This window comes from Camelus bactrianus, chromosome 2 (assembly GCF_048773025.1).
Source record: "Camelus bactrianus isolate YW-2024 breed Bactrian camel chromosome 2, ASM4877302v1, whole genome shotgun sequence".
Lineage (NCBI taxonomy): Eukaryota > Metazoa > Chordata > Mammalia > Artiodactyla > Camelidae > Camelus > Camelus bactrianus.
Window position 1 is genome coordinate 17,711,018 of NC_133540.1, and position 27,189 is coordinate 17,738,206.

Genomic DNA, 27,189 nt, shown 5'->3' on the forward strand with positions numbered 1-27,189 from the left:
TGAGGAAACTGAGACACAGAAAAGGTAAGGTGCGCGCTCAAGGCCGTGCATCTGACAATGGTGGTCTCGGGTTTGGACTGAGATGGAGTCTGGCTCCAGTCTGGGCTTGCGGCCTCTCCAGGTCTGCATCCTCACTTTTATATGCTTTATGAAATTCTGCAGTTTCTGAAATAGGCATTATTAATTCATTATCAGTGAGCACTAGGATTGCATGAGATGTAAACTTTAAACAACCAGCTAAAGATAGTCAAATAACCTGGAACGTGCGCTGAGAAAGATGCTAGTGTTAAACTGGGGAAGTATTTGTATGGCTATTAATTTTATAAGAGGTTAGTTCTTTAATGATTGCTTTTTACAATACGAAGAATTTTCTATCCTGACATAACCTCATGACTGCAGGATTTCACACTTGTCCCTCACCTCTGATCCTTACAACAACTCTCGAGGCAGAATCATCATCCTTACTCTGCAGTTGAAGAAACTGACTTGCCGTGATTAAGGAACGCACTTGAGAGCCTATGTAGTCAGACTTCAGAGCCCAGACTGGGCTCAGTCACTCCAAGGAACACCTGCGGTTGTTTCTTCTCATTATTTTTATTTTGTGTTGGTTTTTCTTTATCAACAATATCCTTTGTAGTCCACTGTGAGCTTTCTATGTTCTGATACGATTTACAGGAAAGTGTGACACTCAGTAACGCAGTTGAGTCATTGTGCTACCTCCGAATTGAAGAGCTTTTTTTTCCCTTTTAATATGTTTCTCTCTATATTATGGGAGAGAATCCTATTCCTCCAGGCAATTAATCAGCTAGTGTCTGGACTGGAATATTTGATTATCTTTGGTTTTGGATATTACAGGGATATTTTTATTACTGCCACAAAATCCACCTCTCATCTCCTTTGTGAATGTTGTTGCTAACTGGATTCATGTTGTTGTTGAAGTCATCTTGACTTCTTATATTGGCCACATTTCATCAGAACTACATAAATCCTGAATGAGAAAATATGTTACATACATTTCTGGGTACAAGACTTTCCAATTTCCTTTAAGGCTGAAGCAGAGAAATGCTGTCTGAACAGCCACTGCTGATGGCAGGATTTGTGAGGCTTTAGAAGTAGCTCATTCCAGTTTCCCAGCTGGAGGGCGGTGCATCAGGGGCCGCCAGACATGCGCAAAACAAAGAACTAGGTGGTGCCTCCACCAGCCAGCTTCCAACCAGGAGGGAAAATGTCACCGGTGAAAAGCCCTGCGTTACACCTCCTTTCTCCAACAGGCACTGGGACAAGATGCCCCCGGAAACACCTGAAACCAGACTGGTTTCTGTAGAAACCTCGATCCATTTTTGTTCTGCTGACATTTGAATAAATGTAAACAGAGGAATGCACACACTGTGGATGGAGACAGCTAGTGGGTTTATCTTAGAACCATTACTAACCACTCATAGCAAAATAGTAGTTCTCTTCTCATAGACTTAGATTATTCCAGTCAAGTATTTCAGAAATCTGGGATTTGTAGGCAAAAACAACACATTTCACATGGCAATAATATTTTGCAGGAGCCTAAAACTCCCTTTCTCTCTCGTGTAATCATTTTAAATAGCAGAGATGTGCCCTTTTCAGGATCTAAGAAAATAATTCCAGTGTCCTTTATTCTCAGAATGTCACTAATTCTAATGTAAATTCTGTTTTAATACCACTCCATTCCCTTAATTCAGATGGAGCCTGAAACAATTACATGCCTTTTGACTTCTACTGCCTGTGCAAAAAATCACATTATCTCAAAGATGAGATGTAAGAAAAAAAGAAGACTTGCAGGAAGAGGCAGGCATATAAAAAGACCCATCTTCAAGTGGAATTTGCATAAATGAGGGTGACTCATCCTGGTTATGAATCTAACTTTACACGCAACAATTACAGGGAACTCTATAACTCAGGAACCCTATGAAAATGAGAACTACTTGCAGCCAAACTCCGGAGGCAGGTGGTTGCAGAATGATTTCATTTCATTGCTTTGAAGGATTGCTTGGTTTAAATGATTTTTAATTGATCACTATTTTGTTTTACAAATTAATAATGTATTAATGACATATGATATCGAATATTTTTATATGTTCTTTGCCATCTATTTATCTTCTTTGGTGAGGTGTCTGTTAAAGTCTTTGCTCCATTTTCTATGGGGGTTGTTTATATTCTTATTGCTGAGTTTTAAGAGCTCTTTGTATATTTTGAATAGCAGTTCTTTATCAGATGTGTCTTTTTCAAATACTTTCTTCCGGTCCGTGGCTTGTCTTCTCATTCTCTTGCCAGGGTCTTTTACATTTTAACGAAGTCCAGCTTACGATTTCTTTCTTTCATAGTTCGTGCATTTTGGTATTGTGTTTTAAAACGTCACAACCACACTGGGGTCGTGTAGGTCTTCTCCTATGCAATATTTAGGAGTTTTACAGTTTTACTTTTTACATTCAGGTCTATACCCACCTTGTGAAGGGTGTAAGGTCTGTGTCGAGATTCATTATGTTATACATGGATGTCCAGCTGTTCCAACATCATTGGCTGCAGAGATTATCTTTGCTCCATTGTATCGCCTTTACTTATTTGTCAGAGATCAGTTGATTATATCTATGTGGGTCTGTTTCTGGGGTTTCTATTCTGTTCCGTTAAGCTATTTGTCTGTTCCTTCACTGATACCTCACTGTCCTGATTATTGCAACTGCACACTAAGTCTTAAAGTCAGGCCGGGTGGGTCTGGGGCTTTTTTTCTCTCCTTCAATGTCATGAGGGCTCTTCTGAGTCTTCTGCCTCTCTGTCTAAACTCTAGAATCAGGTTGTCAGTATCCACAAATTAACTTGCTGGGCTTTTGATTGGGATTCTGTTGAATTCACAGATCAAGTTGGGAAGAACTGACATCTTGACCATACTGAGTCTTCCTGTCCATCAACATGGAATATTTTCACATTTATTTAGTTCTTCTTTGTTATCTTTCATCAGAGTTTTGTGGTTTTCCTTATACAGATCCTGTACGAACTTTCTTGGACTTCAATTGCTAAGTATTTCTGTTTTGGGGGTTGCTGATGTCAATGACATTATGTTTTTAAATTCCACTTGGTCATGATTGGTATCTGGAAAAGAGACTGACTTTATTATATTAACCTTATATCTTGCAACCTCAATATGATCACTCCCTAGTTCCAGGAGTTTTTTGGTTGATTCTTTCTGATTTTCTGCATTGATGAATCTGTCATATGTGAACAAAGACAGTTTATGTCTTCTCTCCCAATCTGCATAACTTTCATTCCCTTTTCTTGTCTTATTGCTTTAGCTAGGACTTCATGTACAACGTTGAAGAGCAGTGCTGAGAAGGAATATCTTTACCTTATTCCTGATGATCACTATTTTTATACCATATTTGTGCACTGCAGTCTTTTAGGTCATCCTTGGGCTAAGACCCTAAATAATGCCACAGTGGGTGTGACATACATAGTGAATAACATACAGCCTTGGATTTGGATAAACATGGGTTCTGACACTTGTTTGCTTATTGTCTGTGTGACCTTAAGAAACTATGTATCTTTCTCGATTATATTGTGTATAAATTAGAAATAATTTCTAGTTCTGGTGTCATTATGAGGATTAGAGATAATGGATAAAACATGCTTGAGCACAGAAGTTGACTCATCTTAGTGGCTGTAATTGCTTGGCTGTAATATCTCCCTTTGGGACAAGATTCAGAACCAACATTTGTAGACTGTACTGTCTTTATGTTAAATCCTTAGGCAAAAATCACTTCGTGTTTGAAGACAGTAGCTCTCCACTGTCTGTTTTGCATCTTAATAACTTTCCTTACTGATCTCAACAGTGGACTCACAGTCATATAATTTAAGAGCTACTGTCATCATCATCAGGGGAATAAGGTAATTTCCTAATGACTAACTTGTTTAGGTTTTGTAAATACAGCTGTAACTTCAGCTTAGATATTCCCCCTGACCCAGCATATTTGGAGAATTTTTGTTTAAGTTTCTATTTCTTCACTTACAGATGTTTATGGAAATAGAGTTGTTGGAATTTGAAATAGAAAATCGAGGTAACGTGATTTCTGCGTGGACTGTGGGAAGAGGGAATGTTATATGAAGTTCAATCACTAGCTTGCTCTGTCTGTGCGATGCATTAAAAGGATCTAACGGCACCTGATCTGTCATTGAGTTATTCTGGACCAAGATAACACTGTTAACCTCAAGCCTTAGGCAGGTGGTTGAGAAATAACTGAAGAAGTTAAATGAAGCTTAATTAAACACATATCCTCCTACCGTGGGGCTTTCTGAAACTCAACCCACACAGTCAAGGAGTGACTATATTATTAAACAAAGCAGGCTGAAGATGAAGATGATTTGAACCCAAGACGTTTTAGGATCACTAGGTTCATGGGATGTACAGCACATACATATCTAGAGTCTAATCTCTTTAGTTTGCAGAAGAGACATTTCCTAATGAGATGGAGAGCTCCTAAAATTTACATAGCCAGCCCCTGGAGAGCAGAGCTTAACATGTTGATTGCTTCTGTCATTCTTCTAAGATCCTGTGCTGCTGCTCTGAGTGGACATGCCCTCCCACTTTTAAACTGTGCTTTTTTCTTTTTTGCAACTTGAAACACACCCACTGATGATCTGCCTTATGCAGTCATAAAATAGAGCTATAAACCTGAAAAAAAAAAAACCAACCCTTCTGCACAGAATTCTTAACAGATCATTTTGCACTTGCCAAGGATAAGGTTTGAATTGTTGAGAAAATCAGTATTCAATGGTGGGTGTAAGATGTTCAGTCTCTATTGATTCACATCACAGTTGGTTAGTACTGAATGTTAGCTATTACAGCGGTATTGTACCACTAGCAATAGGCTACGTAATTCAAAAATAAGTTAACATTTTTGAGTTCTTATTTTCATAGTAGGCAATGCATTTCTAGTTTCCATCCATATTATCTCATCATATTTTCAGGAATTCTTTGTCCATTTCCTTGTCAATGTCCCCTGAAATAACAGAAGGTTAGAAAATTAGCGTTTGTAAAGATAAAATGATTGGATAAAGAGTGAATGATGAAATGGTGAAACGGTTTGAGCAAGCAGACAGACCAATTCCCATTTATTTACTGTGACTCCCTGGCATTTCCCCCGAGGGCGTTTTAGGGTCTATATCTGAAAAATACTGTATCAAAGCAACCCATCTTTGAAAAGTTACATGAGATGCGGTACGTGAAGTACCATCCTGCCTGGCACTTAGCTAGTGCTGGTTAACGTGAACTCACATTAGTATTTGTGTCATTATTCCTACATGAGAATTTTGCATCACGGTGAATGGATAAGACCTTGACACTTTCGCTGGATAGGTGATCCAAACTGATTTTGTTTTTATTTATGAATTTTAACTTCAAGTGTAGGATTTCACTTGCTGTTCATTAAAACAAAAACTTACTTACTGGTTTTAGTAAATGTGTGACGGTTCGAGTCTGACCACATGAGGGCAGCATGGCACCTTTTAAGACAGGGATGGAGTGGTGGGGGGTGAAAGCAGTATTAAAGCTATGGAAATCACAGGTACAAAATTAAAGAAGACTAGAAGGCTCCATAATGATTCTCTAATCCAGACTTCCATCTTACAGTTAGGGGAACTGGGTTTGAAGAGGCCAGTTAGCAAGTCCCCCGTTACACAATGATGTCTGTGGATGGTGGCAGAGAAACACCCCACAGCACCAACAGCAGAACGGTTACAGCATCACCAGAGCACCTAAGTGCTCCGAGACTTTGTATTATGCACTAATCGTGTGTGTGGCAGCATCGTAGAGGAAACTGAATATTTCTGTTAATGAATTAGCCTCAGGAATGGTCCTTCCTGGAGAAACAGAAAAATAAAAAGGAAGAGTCTCATTTCCAGAAGACGTGTGTGCTTGGAGGCAGGAGACCGAACCATGTGACTTCTCAAGGTTGTCATTAATATTTTGCTCACAGCCTTGTGCCTGTGCGTTGCCTTGGAACTGCATCATCGACTCCACGAAGCAGGAGCTAGCCAAGGAAGGGTACTCTTCTGTTTTGCCTAGGAAATTTCCCCCTTTTTTTAACCCACTTTTTCTCCACTTCCCACTTTCAGCCACAGAGGTACACAAACACACACAAACAGCCAGAAACATGCAAAAAATCCATCCCTGTGGCCTTATCATCGTGGGGACGCCTGTAGGGGGAGAGTTGCTTTAACTTGGCACCCACAGTCTTCATCACACTTACCCCCTTCCCCAGCCTGGTGAGTAAGCACATGTCCTGCTGTCCCCACGTCCCTGTCCTCCCTCATATCTGTACCTCTTTGCAATTCCTTCTCTCCTCCTCACTACCATGCCATGGCATTAACCCGTCAGCCTTGAACTTTGCACACTGTGATGCTTAATTTTATGCATCAGCTTGCCTGGTCCACAGGGGTCCCGGACGCCTGGTGAAACATGGTTCTGGGTGTTTCCATGAGGGTGTTTTTGGGTGACATTAACATTTACATCAGTAGGCTGGGGAAAGCAGATTGTCCTCCGTGATGTGGGTGGGCCCCATGCAATCAGTTGAAGGCTGAACAACAAGATCAGAACAAAATATCTCATCCTCCCAAGTAGAGAAGAATTCCTCCTGCCCGATCTTCTTCAACCTGCGATGATGGCTTTCTTTCAACTCAAGCTCAGCCTGAAACCCTGGCCCTCCCTGGACCTGAAGCCAGACAGCCTTCGGAACAGAACGTCACCAGCAGCTCTCCTGGGTCTCAGGTCTTTGGATTTCAGTGGACTTACCCTGCAGATCTTAGGATTTTTGTGTGAGTCAGTTCCTTGTAATCAATCAATCCATGAGTATGTCATATTGGTTCTGTTTCTCCGGAGAACCTTGAACGGTACAGACACTTTGGTTCTCTTCTTATATTTTCAGATGAAACCAGAATGTCATTTGTACAACAATTTGCTCGTTAGGATTATTCACTAACTAAATAAATTACCTATTAAACATGAAATCCCTACCTTACGCCGGCACTAACCTTGAGTCCTCAGTAAGTGTCACAGATTTTTGGCATTTAGTGGGGATTTAACAAGAATGTGTTGATGAATGAATATGTAAATTCAATTACTTATCTTTTGAAGGGATTTTTGATTCTGTCAGAGAGCTGGCACTTTTCTTTCCGTCTACATGTGGGTGTCTCACAGCACAAAGGCAGTACTTATATTTTGGTTGCTAGGATACTTCTTTGTCCAGCCACAAGCTGTGCATATTATAGGTCTGGGCTGAAGGACGGAACAGGTGCCAAGAATGATTCACTCAGAATAAAGAGGCTTAAGATAACAGTGTCAGTTGTCAGTCAATGTTAGATCATTAGATTTTTAATTTAATGTCTTAAAGTCTATAATGGGACCTTGACAGCATAGACTCTGACATGTTACAGGTAAGACAAATGCGACCCTTAAGAGCGGTTCATGCGGCAAGTTGGTGTGGTTAGTAAATGAGAGGGTGATTACTAGAAATAAGATCCCCAAAGACCCAGTCCTCGCTGCTCCCTCACAAGCAAACAGCTTCTCTGTTGGCCTGTATCCAGCACCCCCTGGCAATCAACCCCCCAGCAAACCACCACCATCTGTGTCAAAGCTCCCCTGGTGACCTGCCCCCCATGAGGAGCCCCCCCGGGCACCATGCTCCCCCTTGCTCACTGGGCATCAGCATCTTTTCCTTCTGTTCCTGGGTCTCGCGGACCCACACGTCTGTCCACACACTGGGATCCTGTCTTCTCCTCTGAGCCTAGAGGTCTCTCCTCCTCAACCCCCACATTGCTGGAGATCCACAGTGTCCCTTTCTCCCTTTAGACTTCAGCCCAGGTGTCCTCCCTGACCTCCGTGATCCAGGCAGCACACGTACTGGGGGTCATCTTCAACCCCACTTCTCAGCTTATTCTTCACGAAACATTAAACTCTCCAAAAATATGCTGTCTTTTCAATTAGTTTTGCTCTTTCTCTGTATCCCTGGCAGTAAATATCTGCAAACTACAGACAAATCTCCAGGAAGGCAGAAATCTATTTTGTTGATTTTTGTGTTTTATGGAGTGTTCAGTGCTCTGTATGTGCTAGACCATCATGGGATGTTCTTTGAAATGATGGACTCTGGTTCAGTGAGAAGAGCAATCTGAAAATGTAGTTCATCAGCTTGACTCCCGCATCAGAGGCTCACTTGCAAACACGGTTCAAGACTAAATAATCAAGTAAAACTTCAAAAGTTTAGTGCTGTCTAAATCAGAAACTGCATTATTTGAATGAATTTGTTAAATCTGTATAGCATTTTTACACTTTGAAATGGGAGGGATTGCATGTGTGTGACTTTGGGATTAGTTTTGAATAGAAGATATGTGTGTCTTTAATTAACACAGATAATGTTGGGACCTTGTCTCAGACATTTAGTGTCACCTGAGTAGGATTACATGAGGCACACTCTGCCATCGTTTGAGTGAGGTTCTCAAGAAATCAAATACAGGAATACGCATCATGTAAAAAGTATGTCCACTGACAGATGACTGGATAAAGAAGCTGTGGTAAATTTATACAATGGAATACTACTCAGCCATAAAAAAGAATAAAATAAAGACATTTGCAGCAATATGGATGGACCTGGAGATCATCATTCTAAGTGAAGCCAGGAAAAGAAAGAAAAATACTATGTGATATCACTCCTATGTGGAATCTAGAAAAAGAGGACACTAATGAACTTATCTACAAAACGGAAACAGACTCACAGACATAGTGAGCAATCTTATGGTTACTAGGGAAATGGGGGTGAAAAGGGATAAATTTGAGAGTTTGAGATTTGCAAATGTTAGCCACTATATATAAAAATGGACTTTAGAAAACCAAATTTGCTCTGTATAACACAGGGACCTATATTCAATATCTTGTAATAATGTTTAATGAAGAAGAATATGAAAATGAGTATATGAATGCATATGCATGACTGGGACACTGTGCTGTACACCAGAAATGGACACATTATAACTGACTGTACTTTAATTAAAAAAAAAAGTAATTGTAAGTCTTAATGACAGGCAAGAATAAAAACGTAAACTGTCTTATTCTACCACATTTCATGATTTCTCTGGTATTCAGGAAACCCAACAGCTTATATTTAATCTTTGCTTCAAATAAAAATGAAATGTATAAAATCGAGTTGCAATTTTTCTTTAAATGTTATTAATAGTCTAACTTCATGATGCATTTTGATTGATTGGTGACTTGCCGGCTTTGAGAGTCAACGTCCTTGGTTGGAAGTTGGATGAGCCAAAGGCAGGACGCGCTCGAGGTGGGGTTGGGTTCTGGGTGCCGGGTACTGACGCGGGAGGTCGCACAGCGGGAACATGGACCCAGGCTGGGTGAGCAGAAACGGAGGATCCGGTAAGAGTGAAGATCGGAGGCAGAGGCCAGATCTAAACCCACAAGAAATGCTGTTTGGGGAATTGTTGCCAAAAGACTAAGCCCGATGGAGGTGGAGCGGGCGCTGCACACCCGAGTCAGGAGCGCATTCCGGATGGTGCGGAGCACGAGGACCTCGCAGGTGCGGAGCCGCCCTGGGGCTGGGGGTGGGCTGAGTCGTCCTGATAACGCAGTTAAATTGCCCCATTCTGACTTTTCCCCAAGTTGGGGAGCTGCTGCTTCTTCAGCCTGGATCTTGGAAGGAAGATAGGACCAGTCTGAAGCTTGCGATCCAGTCTGGCTTGGAAAAAAGGTGAGCCCAAGTGAGGTCAGCCCAACAGCAGAGCCCCACCAACATGTGAACGTGGAAGGGGATTGTTTTGGGTGATGCTTGCCCTAGTGTGCTTCCAGCAGAAACCTGACTAATTTACCCACTGGTGAATGGTTATGGTTAGTAAAATGGTGCGTTTACTGAACAGAGGATACAATGATTAACTGGAAAATACACCTAGAAATTGAAAAATTATATCCAGTTAAACTGACAAAAAGTGGATCATCACTATTTGTTTGTATTTTAAATAGCCTGCTGGATCTCGTTAGGACGACTCCAATAATTTACCTCCAGCTATGTCTACACAGCCCAGTTGTCTGGACTTTGAGCAGTTGTGTCTCTGTCCTTAGGGCAGAAATCAATTGTGGGGCAAGATTCTATTTAGGGAAGGACAGACAGTTAACCTGCACCAGGATCCTGGTGTCTGTACACTGGGAATTTCCAAACTGGATTTTCCCAGTGAGCATTTCCGACAAACGCCATGTTACCATGTGGACTGAACCGTGTGTCCCGTGTGCAGATGACGCACAGACCTGCTGATCCTGCTCGGGTGGAACGCCTGTGGTTACTCCTCTGCATTGTGACCGAGCGGTCCCATACACTGTGCCCCTGCCTTTCTTTCTAGAAGTGGGTCTGTGACAAACAAGGAAAGAAATGCAGTGATAGTCTCAGCCCTAAGGGCATGTGTGCTCCCAACAAAGCTACGTCTGAGGTATTTGTTTGTTTGTAAGTCATTAGCGTATTTATTTATGTATATGGATGCTTTAAAAAAATTTTTTTCCTATTTAATTTTAAACATCGTGAAGTTAGGGGCCATTGCTTTCATGAAGGCTTTTCATGCGGCATCCTAGAAGGTTTTCAATACACATTTTGTCCCAGGAAAGACTGGATTTCTGGTTTAAGAAGTGTCCAGGTTGGGGAGAAGTGAATCTATTTCAGGCATTTTTCTTTTCTGGTGCATGTCTGGCATGATGAACTTCCTGATATGAAATTCCAAAGAAAGGACTAAGGCTCAGGGCCTTTTGATTTCATATAAATGGCCCCCACTCGAGCATCCTGAGACCCTGGCTTTCCTGGTGGACGCCTCTGGCAGACACAGCGTGGTCGGGCTGCCCGCTGTCACCCATGTCCTTGCTGGGGGAGCACCCACGTTGCCCTGGGGGTCCTTCTCCAGGAGGATCCGGGAGGGCCGGCTGCTTCCCATCTCCACGGGGCGAAGGTGCTGACCACCCGCCGACGGTCATCAGCTTGGGCGAGGGCGACCATTCTGGGGGTGAGACCTGAGGGGTGGTCTGCAGGGCTTCTGGCAAAGGGCTTCTTGATCTTAAAAAACTCACAAGACTGAGCCCGTCCTCTGCCTTAGATACAGTCAGGTGGGGAGGGAATCCCTGCAGCTGCTCTTCCCTCTGGCAGAGGGGAGACCGATGGCCTGAGGGTTAAGGAATCGGGCTTTGGAGTGAGTGCCGGCTTCCAGTCCCATCTCTGCCACTGGCTGGCCACGAGGGCTCCTGCCAGGTGGGGAGTCCCTCAGGGCTTCCTTTCCCTTCTCTGGAAAATGGGTGAGAGTGAATATTTGGAGGATAAATGAGCATCTCAAGTCCCCTCTTGTGAAAAACAAGAATAATGAGAGGTCTCCCTCGTAGGACCCTTATGAGGATTACACGAAGTAACGCAGGTAAAAGGCGCTTAGACTGAAGCTGGTGCGCGGGTGGTGTCAACAAACGCTAGCTGGAAGCAAAGCGTCAGCGCGGGGGGCAGGCCCCAGCGGGCCCCAGCAAGCAGAGCGGAGGCCCACTTGTACTGCGTGTGGAGCTGCCAGCGCCTTGAGACGCTTTTTCACCAGATTTTTAAAGCTGATGTCATGACCTGGGCCACTACAATCAGGGTGTTCCCTGCCTTCCAGTGAAAATCATCTTGATGACATGGATTGCCCGTCAGTGCAGAGGGAGTGGACCTGGTGTTCCGTCACACCTGAGAGGCTGCTACCATGGGCTTCTCTGTCCACGTCAGTTTAGACCCTGCTCAGGAAGAAGGGAGAAACTTACGCATACTGAACACTCTACTTCCACTGGGGTGAATTTTAACTCAGCCCCCAACATTTAAACGCTCTTCACCTCAGTGACCGACGGAGCTGATCGCAAGTGCAGGCACAGTTCTGAATGCGGACCCTGTGAATCATCCCAGCATCACACAGGGCTTTAAAGGGCTTCATCTTGGGCTAAAGCAGCAGTGAAAGCTCTGCATGTTGGCTTTCTTCCAAATCCAGCTCCCAAGGCTAAAATTCTCAAGTCCAGAACATGCACTGTTTAATTACCTGACGACTACTGAGTCTCGTTTGAGAAAACACAGTTTGATCGATGGGTCCAGCTGTGGCCCCCGTGCGTGAATTTTCCGATCACTTTAAGATGCTGGCTCCGCAGCTGTCATCTGGAACTTTAACATGCACTTGCACAAAGCTGCTTTACAGGCTTGTCTCCATCCATGAGAGAGGGACGGCGTTTCTCAGGGAAACTTCAATATACAATTTGTTACATATCCTAGCGATGCTGTCATCAGTGTTAATGTTTTTGTTTTTCTTAAATGTCCAGATTCTTGTAAATGAACAGTTTAGAATGGAGTGACCTCAGGACAGGTTTTGCCCAGTAAAGGACTGTTTGCTGAAGTCCTGTTTTTCTCCTGCTGACACAGTGATGCTTCTGACAGCTAGGATGGTGGAATGGGATTCCAGATTCTTCCATTCCCACAATTTGATTAGGGAAACCATCGGAGGAAGGGCCAGTCCACTGTCGTCCTCACCAGGGCTCTTGGAGTGATCAGGATTGTTGAAGGAAGGGCTGGAAGCGGGGAGACTGGCTCCTCATTGGGTTGGGGAGGTTTGGGGACGATGAGGCAGCAGGTCTAAGCTTGTCTCTGAGCAATCTCTGATTGTGCTTAGGGCACATTCATTGCGTTCTTACCATCTTCCATCAAACCCACCTGCGCCGCCCCTCCGAGATGTCGTGGGAAGGAGATGTAGTTGCGATGGCAACTTTAGTGAGAAGAGGGACCTAGGGTTTTCAAATGGCCAAGCAGAGAATAACATGTGTTTTATACAACATCATTTTCAATAATGCTTTCTTGTCAATTGAAGTCTAGTCGATTTACAATGCTGTGTTAATTTCAGGTGTACAGCACAGAAATTCAGTTATATATTTATGTTCTTTTTCATATTCTTTTCCATTATAGGGTATTACAAGGTATTGAATATAGTCCCCTGTGCTGTACGGTAGAAACTTCTTGTTTACCTATTTTCAATAATGCTTTCTCATATCCTTTCTTTGTTGGGCTCCAGTGACCGGCATAATCCCAAAGTCTGCAGGAATAAAGGCAATCTCAGTGTAAGAAGGGCATCTTGATGTCTAACTCTGAGGAAACAGATCATTTATGTGCTTTCAAGGTCACCCTTTCCATTGCCAGTCAAAAGGAGAGCAGAATAATCATTTAGTTGGAAATGTCTGTTTTGACATTACAGGGAGGTGAAGAGATTTCTCTCTGAACTCTATAAACGTTAACAACATGGCCTGTTCTGTAGAAGTGTTTCTTTCTCTTCTTTTTCCTTTAAGGACATTCTACTCTAAACCCACTCAGGTGTGTTTAGCATGGGAACAATTCATGACTTTGACTTCCATTAAGTTCCCTGCGAATGCTTCTGCTGGTTTTGATAACACTGAGAAAGAGAAGAATTAAGTATCTGGAAAGTGCAGCAATATACTCCTTATAGGGAGCATTTAGATATTTTTGTTGGGAGGTTATTCCACACAAAGTAGAAAATCCTCACAGCATTCAGAGTTATTTATCCCCGTAAAACATACTGACTTTGATTTTCTTTAGCAGAACTGAATTTCCCAAGCGTACGTCCTTCTGTGCAAGGGGGTTTCCACCCCTGCACGTAGCGCTAAACAATAATGACTTCAGTTCTTTCGGTTCAGAGAGAATTTTCTTGTTTTTGCTGTTTTTCAGGTCCAAAGTCAAAGATGTGAACTTGTTCGTCTTCTTTATTGGTTTGTGGGACAGCCACCCAGCGGAGCGTCGCTGAGACTGATCGTGCGAGGAGCCCTGGTCCAAGGGAGAAAGGAATGAATGGTCACCGCTGTAAAGCAAAGGGTCAGGTGGACACCGGGTGGCGTCTGGCTGGTTGCTCTGAGTTTGGAGTCATGGTGATTATTGCGGGAATTATTGCAGGAGTGGATGAACTGGACTTTGCAAAGCTGTATATGTAACTTCCGTTTTATTTCAGGGTGTGTAATGAAGGGGTGGGGAGAATTCTCAAATCTAGGTACAAAATAGCAAAGCTTAGGAGTATTATTGATAATTTCTATTTTTTATAAACCTTCTGGCTATGATTCACCATTTTAATGTTAGGATTTTTCTTAACAAACTAAAGGAAAACCACAGGGAATATATATATATATATATATATATATATATATATATATATATATATATATATATATATATATATATATATATATATATTTTAAACAAAAGAGCCCTAATCTACTTCACTCTGACAGTGATTTGCATTTAATGTGTGGGACTGTTTGTTTTTACATTCTTACCTAAGATGCTGAATTTTTTTTTTTTGTCCCTTGCACATGAGAGGAATTTTTCATAATTTGTGTGATATATAAAAGCCTTCCTAGTCTCTATGCATTTAATGGTCAGTTGGTGCTACATTTATTTGTCCTTGTTTATAGCATCTTTTGAAATGTCCTGTGCACCATATAAGAAACCACTTTCTCTTCTAGTTGGTTGATCACAGAAAACAAAAACAAAAACAAAAACAAAAAACCAGGGATTGAAAATACAAAAATATTGAGATGTCAAAGATAGACTAATAGAGAAGCAACGTTTATCTAGTGAGTTCTAGAAGAAGAGACAAATGGAAATAGAGAAGAGACATTAGAAGAAATGATAGATACTTTTTCAGACTGATAAATAAATAATTCCTTAGATTGTAGAAGTAACTTAAGTCCTGATAATCAACTAGGCACTGAGATTCACTGTAGAGACTGCAGAACCACAGAGATGAAGAGAAATATATTAAAATGAGCAACAATAAATCACATATTATAAACAATAAACCACAGGAATCAGAATTTGACAGTAAATTTCACACTGGCCAAAACTGAGTGAAGGAAAAAAATATGACCTTGAAAACACTGAGAGGACATAACCATCAACCTAAATTATCCTTCCACAGTGAGGGTAAAATAAAGATATTTAACGTAAGGGTTAATCTTTATCACTCATAGAATTTTGCTGAAATGATAAACGAAGTTTATCAGGAAAGAAATGGGACCCAGAAAAAGGCTACAGTGAAAAAAAATTTAGAAAGAAGATGTGGGTAAATAGATATAAAACATTACATAGTATATGTAATTTCCATATAATATATATGGAAAATATAATAATAATTTAATGATGATAAATAAAAATTGAGGATTTTAAAGATGAGAAGAAACTAATACACCAGGCAAATTTTACCACAGAAGATAGATCAAAATATTTTAATTTTTATTATTAATACAGACATATTAATTAACACTCACCTTTATTAAGAAAAACATGCACATACAAATTTAAGGGTAACCAATAATGGGTTCTTAAACCTAGCTGGAGAGAAGGTGAGTGGACTGGAAGACACATTCAATGATCTTATTTAGAATGCGGTACAAAGACGAAGCCTATGTGAAATGGAAAGAAAGTTTAAGATACAGAGAGGTTTTAGAAAGTCTAACATGCCACTAACTGAAATTCCAAAAAAGAACAGGAGAGAAGCCTTTGGAAGGTGTACCGAGAGTATATTAGAGGTGATAAAAGGTTATGATCTGTAGACTTAAGAAGTCAAATAAATAAAAGCGTTTTTGTATTGTGTGAGGCTGTATGATCATTCCCAAACATTTTCCACTCCTTCTTATGGAGACGAGGTATTTTCCACCCAGTTACTGTTGAGCCTGATGATGTAGCTTGCTTAATGAAAAGAAAGTGGCAGTGCCACGGGTCCCTGCCGGGCTGAAGCCCTGAGAGCGAGCATGCGTTTTGTCAGGGTTTCCTCCTCTTCCTGCCGTGATGCTGGAAATGCCCCAAGTCAGGGCTCATCTCTCAGCCTAGATGCAGACAAATGGAGACACGGGGCAAAGCCACGCTCAGCCCACAACGGACACGTAGCACGGATGACATAAACTTCTGTTGCGCTCATCTTCGGGTACGACCCTTTAAGTCTTTCAACGTGCAGTTTAAGCTAGCTGAGCAGTTCTCAGTGGGGAATGATTTTACCCCCGGGGGGTACTTGTCAATGTCTGGGTGCACTTCTGGTTGGAGGAAGGCTGTGGTCATGCCGCTAATCACCGTATAAGCTACGGGGCAGCCTCCGCAAGAGAGCTACCCAACCCAAACGTCAGTGGTGCCCAGCTTGAGAACCCCTGATGAGCCTACCTCCTGGTCTCCCCAGACACGCTGCAGGAGACGGCACGTCACCAAAGACACGGCGTCCTTAATGGGAACCACCGAGAACTGACTGACTACAACCCAAGAACCAACAGTTGGACCATCAGCTGATTTTTCAGTGGAAACCAGAAGGCCACGGAACACCACTTCAAACTGCTGAAAGAAAATGACGGTAAACATAGAACGGTGTAATCAGCAAGGCTATATTTTAGACATGAGAGCCAAATAGTGGCATTTTTATGTAAACAAAACTAAGACATTTGCTGCAAGCAGACCTTAAGTACAGAGTATACCCCAGCCTCCCACTACCCTGAAAGTCATTCTAGTGGAGCGGTCTGACATGCAGAACGCAGTGGGGAAACAAAGAAGCAAATGTGGGGTGCATTTCCACAGACTGAGTATATACAACAATATCTCACTGAATCAAAAATGAAGATGAAGTTGAAATACTTGATAACTATCAAGTGAAAATCAGAGTTAAATTTCCCAAGGTCCGTGTATCATTTGAAGTTTCGTATAGCTTAGTATAGAAATTAAAATTTCTAAGGTCTCCGAGTCTTAAAATATATAAAATTGACCTTGGCAGAAACTTACAAGAGAAACTGACAAATCTCCAGTCATCTTGGATTTTTGCTAGCACATGAGTTCATGCCACTCTTCACATCCAACGTCCTCACTGATGAGAATGCAAAGCAAGGCTTGGAAATACTAAAAAGCAAGGCAGGCTTCTATTCACTTCCATATTACAAGATTTTTCAACCCAGGGACAAAAGTTGGACTAACATCTAGATGGAAAACTGTTAAATACATACATACCTGAAAATATAAGAAAGAGGACTTTGCAAATTCACGTGTTTGTATGATCCCTGAGTCAGAGTCTGGCTACAGTGTGGGTTGGTACTGAAACGATTGTCTCTAAGATTAACGGTTTTATTGTATTCATTGGTAATGGGCAGTCACAAGATAAAAATAGTATTTTAACTTATTTTCTATTATGTGACCCAATGAATGTAACATCCATTATTTAAAAGCAATGGGAACATTATTAGATATACCAATTACATGCAAAACAAACGGAAATTAAAAACCACTTTTTTCATTCATTCACTATATACAACACTCTACGGTTCAGCCGAAGGTGAGCAACAGCCAGACAGAGTTAAAGATTAAACTGAGAATTGTGATGCATAGTTTTTTAATTTTAATACCGAGGTCTGTGGAGAAAAGATAGACAGCAAATTAAAATTGTAGACAGAATATTAAACATGTAATCCCTGAAAGACAAAATTGGTTTCACAGAGCATGTTAGTGCCGAGGTTAATGAGAATTTGTTGGACTGGTTTCATCTGTGAAAGTAAGAGCTTCCATATGTTTCTTTCATGCTTTGTTTATTTTCCCAAGGCACAGATATTGCCTGCCTGCTAAATGGGCACATTAGTAAGTAGCTATTTTTCTCAGACATGGTCTCAATGAATTTTGTGACCAGTAATAGCTGGACATACTGATCATTATTTCCATGTTTTAGTGCAATATAAAAAAAGAAACAAATGAAAAAAAACTATTTTCTTCCATATCTTGAGAAAATTAAAGTAGAAAAAAATTCATGTTATCTGTATTTAACTTAGTCATCACTTTCTGAAATATTCCCCATGTTTTTCTAAGTTTCATTTCGGAAGGTGTTCTGCACATAATAGGATCACTCAGTATCATAAATTACTATCTCACAGTTTCTTTTTACATTTAATTTGTGTCAACTCTTCAAAGTGAACCCTGGATTGCTTCAACAGCTCTAGTTACAAATGCTTGCACTTCTAACGCTGTCTTCTGAAAACTGAACTGTAAAAGTTTGTTGTTGTCAAAGGGGTAAATGAATGAGGACTGGCAGAAAAAGAAAACGTAATCATAATAATAATTTAAAAAAATTTTTCAGGCTTTACCATGAACTGTACGAGTAATTTACAAGTAATTTAAAACTCATCCAATCCTTGCCAAATCCAACATACCATACTGTGATTAAGCTCACTGTGTAAACTGGGAAATGTGTAATAAAAACTTTGGCTTCAGTCCAAAGAGAAGTCTGGTGACCCCAGTGACGAGGAAGTAATCCCCAAAGCCCTGAAATTTCCTGGGGGACCAGGGTCCTGTCCTGACTCGTGGTGGGCCTTGGAGACCACGCTGGATCGTTATGCTAATGAGGTGACTCTCATTATTCTAATGAGGTGGTTTATTATGCTAATGAGGAAGACCGACCAGGTGACTAGAGGGATAGGGCTTTGGGCTCACCTTCCTGGAAGAGGGGAACTGGAGACTGAATTTAATCAGCCACACCCACATCGTGAAACCCCAGTAAAACTGCATACTGAGCTCTGGTGAGGGTCTTGGGCTGGAGATGCTCTGTGCACAGCCCTGCGGACAAGGGAGCCTCATAATTGTTACCCCCAGATTCCCATTCGGTGCATCTCTTACTTTGGTTTGTCATTTGTGTCCTTTGGCCACAGTAAAACTGCAACAGCAATTGTATATAATAGTAGGAATATGAATGCTAAGTGTATATGACTTTTCTGAGTTCTGTGAGTTTTCTAACAAATTATCATTCCAGAAGGTGGCTGGGAGAACCCCCAAACTGATGGTCACCTCATCCAGAATGGGAGGGGTCCCGGGGACCCTCAACCTCCCAGCGGGTGTGTGAAGAGAGGGCAGTTCCGTGCGGACTGTTCCCTCAGACTTTGCTGTTTGGCGCCCTCACTGCAGACTTGGGCAGACTCGACCGTCAGGAGGGCTGTGTCTTTAGCCCCGAGTTGGGCTGACTCTGGGTGGGAAACAAAGCCTTCATTTGCTATTTTAGCTAATTTGCTCAAAATCCTGCAGTAAACGTGTGGAGAATTTGGTACCCGGATCCCAGCAGTGTGTTCTTTTTCCTTCTAGGTTACCACAAGGTACTGAATACAGTTCCCCGGACTACACAGTAAGAAATTGTTGCAACGCGGTAAACTGACTATACTTCAATTAAAAAAGAAAAAGTGTTCAGCGTAGGAGTGTGACCGAGCTATACGCCCTCTGGCATGAAACTGACGCATGTGTCCTAACACAGTCAATCAGCAAAGACACACACAGGGAGCTCTGACATCAGCCCCTCCTCGGGGACCTGGTTCTGAGCCTCAGCCATTTTTTCCCAGGGATCCGCGTGCATCTCCTCTGTGTGTCTGGTGATTCGCACCAACCAGGTCATCTTTCATTCAAGGACTTCTATAAACGCATCATAGCATTTGAGATCCAATGATGTTCTCTGAGTCTTTACCTCTGGATTGCTGAGGAACAATGTGCTTTGCTCTCTTTTGTTCATAAAACACTGGCGGTGGTTGGGGGCGGTGACAGCTTTCTCACCTGCGTCCTGAGCACACTTCTCGGTATCTGTGTTCCCCTCTGTGGCTGCATTTTCTCTGCAGAATCCGAGAGCTATTTTTATCATGTGGTAATGAGAAGAGGAACTAAAAGCACTGGGGACCCTTTATGCTGAAGGTCCCAATGGAAAATAGATTTTCTCCTCATTGTAGGATGAAAACTGTCATGTACAACTACAGAAAATATTGCATGGTTTCTCCACCTGATGATGACTACATTACAGAAGTGTGAGCAGTCCAGCTTCCACCCTGAGGGTGACACTACCATGTGTAATGTGGGTGCGGGCGTGTGCAAATGTGGAACAGAATAAAAGGCATAATGGTGTTCACCGCAATGCTATGCAGATTTTAAATGCACTAAATCTGTTTTCTAGATAATCATACATTGCATTTTTTCAATCCACTTAGTTACTCTAATAAAAGTAGTATCTTATAATTTTATACATTTTCTTAATTTTAAGGTTTTCTCACCATTTTTATTTTAAGTGCTTATGGTTTGCTCCTCTTTGCTTGATTAGGTTGCTCTGTGGCTTGTTGATTCTGTTTTCTTCCAAGACCTCGATTTTAGACCTGTGTGTCTGTTCTGTTTCTTTATTTGCTTCCAAACTCGTTGATTACCGGTTTTAATTTATCAGTCCCTCTCTTCTCCCTCTTTTGGTCTCATTACTGTCTTGTTCTCACTTTTTTCCGTGCATGTTTCTCCTTGGAGCGCCCTGCTCAGGTTGGCTCGTTCCTAGGACCCCAGCTGCTCTCACACCGTGCGTTTCCCCTGCGCTCCCCGAGGAGTCAAGCCTAGTTGCAGACTGGGCTGCAGTTTTCAGATTAGCTCCCTGAACTTTCTGCACCAAGTGGAGAGCCCTCAATCTGAGGATTGCTACCTATGGGTGGGCTTGCGTCTTAGAACTGTTCGAGGTGTGCTTGCCTTTCCTGCTTCCTTCCCCGTGGTGGCTCACACCCGGCCAGATTTTTGCGGTCTTGCTGGCTCAGCCCGTCCACCTGCATATGGAGGTCCTGGGAGAAACCTTGCTGTTACTCATTTCCCCTGGATGTAACCTGTCTGTAGGATTCATTCATTGGTCATTCACTTTCCTTTTTTTGTATTTTTGCAGGGGGAGAATTAGGGATCTTCAAAGACTATAAAATTGCCTCCATCTTCTTTTGACTTATTTTTTTAATGAGCACTCTGGCTGCTAAACCAGTGAGGATGCAAGTCAGGAATGGCACCTGGGTACCAGTTGCAGGGCTACCATGGTGGTCCAGGTGGGAGAGGCTGGTGGCTTGGACACTTTGAAGGTTTGTTCAGAGAAAGCCTCTCTCAAGGACCAACTTTTGAGCTGAAGCCAGAAGGAGGAGAGGAGGCATGTGAAGAGACAGGAAGAGAGCCTCCCAGACATCTGCTGGGCCAGGTGGGAAGGGTGGGTGGGAGCATGAGCTGCAGAGACCGTGATTCAGGGAAGGACGAGAGAAGGAGGGAAAGGCCAGCCCCCGCCTGTCCTTGGAAACCCTCTCAGGGGTTTGAGACGCTAGGAAGTCATCCAGGTCACAGACTGGAGCACACGTGTGAGACAATGTCATAGGAGCAGAAGGGGAGGAGGGCCGACCGAGGCAGCAGGATCTCACCGTTGCATCAGAGGGAAAAAAATGATCTAATCTGATCTGAGGATTAATCTAAGTCTTTTCTGGAAAAAAAAAATTTTATACCTTGAAGGAGAAGTGCTATTTCAGTAGATGGGAAGAGAGGGAGCCAGCACTTTCCACACTTTTTTAGACTGAGAAAAACTAGTTCCAATGAAAAGTGTGCTGGTTTAGTAAAGTTCACCCCGTAAATACTCTCCCACCCTAAATAATCTCCCCCAAAGCGAAATTAAGGCATGCTAAATTAGCCTCCGCCCGGTTTTATTCTCATGGATGGTACAGGAGCCTCTCAGGAAAACTCTGATGCCAACCGTCCTGTTTTATTTTGAGAACTCACTTGTATGAACAGCAGAGGGGAAATCAGTTAAGTTTTCAAAGAAGCAGAAGTACCACATTTGCTCTGGGGCCCCGTTCCCCCGTGAGAAGCCCAAGTACTTGGTGGGGGTCTTAACCACGTTTCACTGGCATAGAATCTAACGATAATTATGGTTCATAGAAAACATCTTCAACTAATACGTGTGCACAGTGCTTTACATACATCGCCTCACACATCACGGCGACCCTTGGAAACAGGTCATATTCTTATGTCCACTTTACAGATGTGTCCACTGAAGCTCAGTGAGGTTCAGGCTACATTCAGCAACGTCCCTCTGTGAAATTCCAGCTGACCCTCGAAGCCAAGGCGCTGGTTCCTGTACCCCACAGAGATGAAGTCTCTGTTTCACTGACATTTCAGAGCACCCTGCCTTGGAAGCTGTGTGCTGTCAGCATTTTTAACCAGATATTTAAAGACCTATTTGACCTTTTTTCTTAGGACAAATTTCATTTTCTGGCTCTTTGAAACACGGAGGACGTTGCTCCCAAATAAATAAATATAGCATAAACACCACCAGAACTGTGTTTTCAAGGGCTAATTTAAGCTTTTTGTAAGTGCGTTTGATTTTTAGGACAGATCATTCTGTGATGCAAATAAAGTTCAGCTCTGCTGTGTCCTTGTTTAAAAGCTAGCCTTGTGCCTTTTTCCCAGGAGCCTGCGCGTGGTGGGGTTTGTTTCGTCGCTTTCAGATTACTTGATCAACAGCCTGCAGCACAAAACTCAATTTCATCCCCTGTGAAAACGTTCGGGCTAATGGTTTCAGACTTTGTTGCTCAATTTATCTGCCTCTTAGAAGGAGTCATTAAGTGGAAGAAACCCGCTTTGGGAAATAAGGAGTTTTTCATTTGCTGGTAGAGGCATTTTCTTTATAAAGGCATCATTAATCACATAGTTAAACCACTAATTAAAAATGTTTTACTTTGACTTGCTTTATTTTCCTGAACTACACTAAGCACCAGTCTGTCATGTGTAGGCAGGTAATGACCGAAGACCTCTGTGTCCCGTCTGTCGTTAAAGATTAATACTAACCCTGTGTTGCATTTCTCTTGTCACATGCGCCTGGTGTGTCAGTGTGTGTGTGTGTGTGTGTGTGTGTGTCTGTGTCTGTGTGTCTGTGTGTCTGTGTGTGTGTCTGTGTCTGCCTGCGAGCAAGAAAGAAGCCGCTCAGGCACAGGGGTGAGAGATTTTCCACCAGCAAAGAAATCACCATTCACAATGTATCAACCCTGGAAGGCAGCTGCCTACATTTATAAAATGTATCAAATGTAAGTATTTACCTTGCAGTTGCTGTGAATTCGTTCTTATCTCTGTTGGCGTCTTTTTCGCGGCTTTCAATGAAAAGAGTTAATGTCTATACTTTCCTTCGAAGGAACGAATATGTTCTAGCTCCTTAAAAAGGATTTACTAAAAGTAAATATTTGGAGCATTACTGAAAGATAAAAAGCAGGATGTTTTGGTGGAAAAGCAATAGGTCGGGAAGCAAAGAGTCTTCTGTTTTCTTTCCAATCTGCCACTAACTTGCTCTATAATGCAGATCCCAGAAACTCTTGGGGCTTGAACTTTCCATAGTTGCAAAATGACAAAGTTAAAGCTCGCAATTTTTTATTTTCTTCTACATCTTGTGTACCATGATGTCAAACTATCGTTTTGTGTTTAGATGAAGAAACCAAGTTTCTAAGAATACAGAATGTATTTTCTTCCCTCACCTACCTTGCCATTTTACAATCTTTTATATTCTGTTGTTTGATTAGAAGGTTCTGAACCACTGGGTAAAGGTCTTATCTTGAATGAAGAAAATAATAAAAAATGATAAATGCCTTGGTATTGCCTATTTTTATTTTTTTCCAAAAGGTAGAATGCAATTGTGCTGTGTTGAATGTCTTGCATAAGCTAAACCTGAAGACAAAGTCATTACTGTTCCCTCCGTGTGGTGTCACGTGCTGGGGTTGATAAAACTTGGCATTTGCTAGCGTGGTTTATGTACTTTCAGGGAGAATCTTGTTCTTACTCTCTTTTTTGCCTGTCAAAACAGAGCAGTAGAGAAATGTAACTGAAGGTATCAGTAGACCACCCACCTTGCTCTAACTTATTTGAAAACGTTTCCTATTTTAAGTTTAGGAGGTTGATAGCTTGCCTGCCATTGGTGGTGCTGATAAAAGAAACCACAGCAACCAGCGCCACGGGCAGTGAAGCGGGGCATCCTACACCACAATGCACCGCAGTCATTTACCTGGTGGTCTTCCTGTGCTTTTTTCCTTCCTGAGAAAGCCAAATGTAGTGTAACGAGTATGAGTTTTGGACTCGAGCTGGTCCTGGTTGGGCAACTTGGGCAACTTGGGCGTTATTAAATCCTGGTCATCTAATTGTCACCACTGTGAAATAGGGACAGTAGTGCCTACTTCAAAGGTGCGTGTGATGTTCGGTGAAACGCCATCACTGTTTCTACCGTACCCATCAGCAACTGTTGTTTCCCAGGCGTGGAAGTGAGGACTGAGAAAAGCAGGGTCCTTATCCCAGTGGGTCTTATATTCCTGCAAGTTATAGAGATGCATATACAGTGCCTTGAAGTGAGAGTTACCAGACACACATTGTATTTATTTAAAAAAAATTTTTTTTTAATAGAAGTACTTGGGACTGAACCCAGGACTTCCTGCATGCTAGGCATGGGCTTTATCACTGAGCTATGTCTTCCCCCATTTCCTTCTTTCAACCACCAATTTGCTCTCCATTTCTATAATTTTGTCATTTCCAGAATATTATATTAATGTAATCATACAACATGTAACCTTTTGGTACTGGCTGTATTCATTCAGCATATTTCTCTGAAGATTTATTGAGATTGATGTGTATGTCAGCAGATTTTTCCTTTTTGATTGCTAAGTAGTATTCCATGGTATTGACATACCATAGTGTTTTATTAACTGTTCTCCCACTGAAGATGGTTGTTCCCAGTTTTGGGTTCTTATGAATCAAGCTGCTGTGAATATCTGTGTCAAGGTTTTGTGCACAAAATGTAAGTCTTCATTTCTCTTGATAAATGACCAAGGGTGGGATTGCTGGGTTGCATGGTGGTTGCATATAACAGTTATTTCCATTTTTACAGACACAATCCATAAAGTAACACCTCAATGCTGGAGATCACGCAGGGAAGCCTTTTGTAAGTTGAATTACTGTTCATAAATTAAATCACATTTTCAATATAATAGCATGGCTGTGTATTTTGGAAAATGAAGAATGAAGAAAAATGTCTACATTAGTAAAAATTATTCTGCAGTTATTAGCTTTATTCCACAGTTCCCTAATTGCTAGCTTTGGTATGTATATTGGATTTTTAATGGACAGCCTCAAATGCGTTTCTACAGCAAGTGTCCCTTTCACAAGAGACAGAGTTAACAATGTGCCCCTCTGTCACTCCTTGACCTTTCTGACAATTGGTTATTATCCTGTCCCCAGGTATAATGTTTTCATAATCCAGTACTGACAATAGGCTTAGATATTTAAGTTTTGCTCTATTTGGATTCCAGCAAAACTTCTCTTTCTTTTTCTCTGCATTGCTTATCATCAAAGAGCAAGAAGCTATTTCAACACTAAGACATTTGGGAAGACGAGGAAGACCAATGAAATACTCACGGTTCTCGGGTGGTCACACTGTTTGCATATTACGACTCCTTGACGCAACTGCAAGGTCACAGACCTAACGTAATTCTTTATACAAATCAAACACTTGACTTAAACAAACTTTTTCCCCCCTAAGTTATCTAATAGATATAGGTTTAAGGAAAGTATTTTTCTGATTCCTTTGACTAAAGGGTTTATGTGTTTTTTTAACTCTCTAGATTGAAGTAGACTTTTCAGTGTGTGCCGCTCAGTTTTTTTCTTTAATATGCAGAAATATATTTCACAGAGTTGCACAAATTTATTCTAATTAGGAAGTCTGACTCAAACACTATTTAAAAATGTGATACATGTTAATGCCTTCAGATAAATTTGATTTATTAACTGCTTACCTTGCACTTTTTGAAAAGGACAAATTCATTCATCTGTTGAAAGTTTTATTATAACCTATGAAATCACTGTAATTAGGTATAAAAATCTCTAAAGAAAAGTACACGGAATTAGTGCCTGAGTGAGATTTCCATTATATACAAAATGCTCACAGCACGTCACCCGTGAAGTTTCCGCCTGACTCGCGGGTGTGAATGTCTGTGTGCAAGGCTGGAGCAAAACATTTCTGATCTATGATCATATCATTCTAATATAATAGCTCTCTCCTGTGTCAAGGTGTTTGATCCAATGGGAATTACATTAACCGACAGTAGAAATGAAAATCATTATTTGCCAGGCAATCTAAAGAGAACACTTGCGTTGTTTTGCTGAGAATGAGTTTTGAACTTAGTAACTGTTAATCTTTCGAAAAGTAAGAAATGATAATTGTACTCTGATCAATCAAATACTATTAGGTTTCCCTACTGAATAGGTTTCTATGGGTCTGTGTGTGGAGAGACTCGAGGAAAAGATGCTTTGGACCACCAGTTAAGGGCATTTCCCCCAAATCCTAGCAGGTGAGTTGAGCCATGCGTGATTATCAGGAATACTTTAGCTTAAGACCCAGTGCAAAGCTGACCAGAACCTCCTCACTCCCTTTCCCCAGACCATCACAGGAGCCACCTTCAGGAGAGGACACCTGGAACAGGGAGGAACAAATCTGACTCTGTATTAGATCTGTTCCTCTAGCTCTAACCCTGGGCTCTGTTTCCTGGGCTCAGTCATGCTGCTTCTGCACCTTTTGTTAAAGAATGTTACCTAGAGCCTGAAACACACAGGAAAACCAATCCTCAAGGCTCTGACCTTTAAGGGTATAACACTTTTCCATTCATATAGAGATAAAAAGTTGCAGAATAGAGAATAACATTTGTCTTGTTGGAGGTTTATAGGGACATCATGATCTGACCCACGTGGACAGCTGCAAGAACAAAGGATTCTGACCTCAAGAAACTTGCAACAACCAACCACACCCCCTCTCCTTTTTAGTATTCTGACTTGGGGAAGATGGTTCTCTAGGACATTAGTCCCCCATCTTCTTGGTCTGTCAGCTTTCCAAATAAAGTCATTATTCCTTGTCTCAACACCTCATCTCCTGATTGATTGACCTGTTGTGTGGTGAGCAGAATGAGTTTGGACTCAGGAACAATTCTGCAAGTAATCTATATTTTCTCATGAACAGTAAATGCTGCTTTCATTAAGTGTTAAACAATTCAATGATATTTTTAAATAGTGGTCTCTTATCTGATTCTGTGAGATGCTGGTTTGGTGTAGTCAAGTTTGGATTTTATTAGGCAATTAGATCTTTAGGACGACTGTATGCTTAATGAAACCATAATGCATTTACTGAATAAAATGAATCCTGCCTGTGTCAGTCTCCGATATTTAGTACTTGGATTGAAAGGTGCTGGATTTTTTTTATTGATAGATCTAAAAGACAATTTAAAAATTCATGTGG

The 27,189-nt window shown here is 41.6% G+C and overlaps 1 long non-coding RNA gene across 2 annotated transcripts; it reads left to right on the top strand.

Moving 5' to 3' along the window:
* Window positions 1-22,754: 22,754 nt before the first annotated feature.
* On the top strand, window positions 22,755-26,815 carry LOC123616980 (uncharacterized). Of its 2 annotated transcripts, XR_012511301.1 has the most exons (3): window positions 22,755-22,954; window positions 24,793-24,846; window positions 25,257-26,815. It is a non-coding gene; the product is annotated as an uncharacterized LOC123616980 (long non-coding RNA). The 2 variants fall into 2 exon arrangements; XR_012511300.1 differs by having other exon boundaries at window positions 24,793-26,815.
* Window positions 26,816-27,189: the final 374 nt, after the last annotated feature.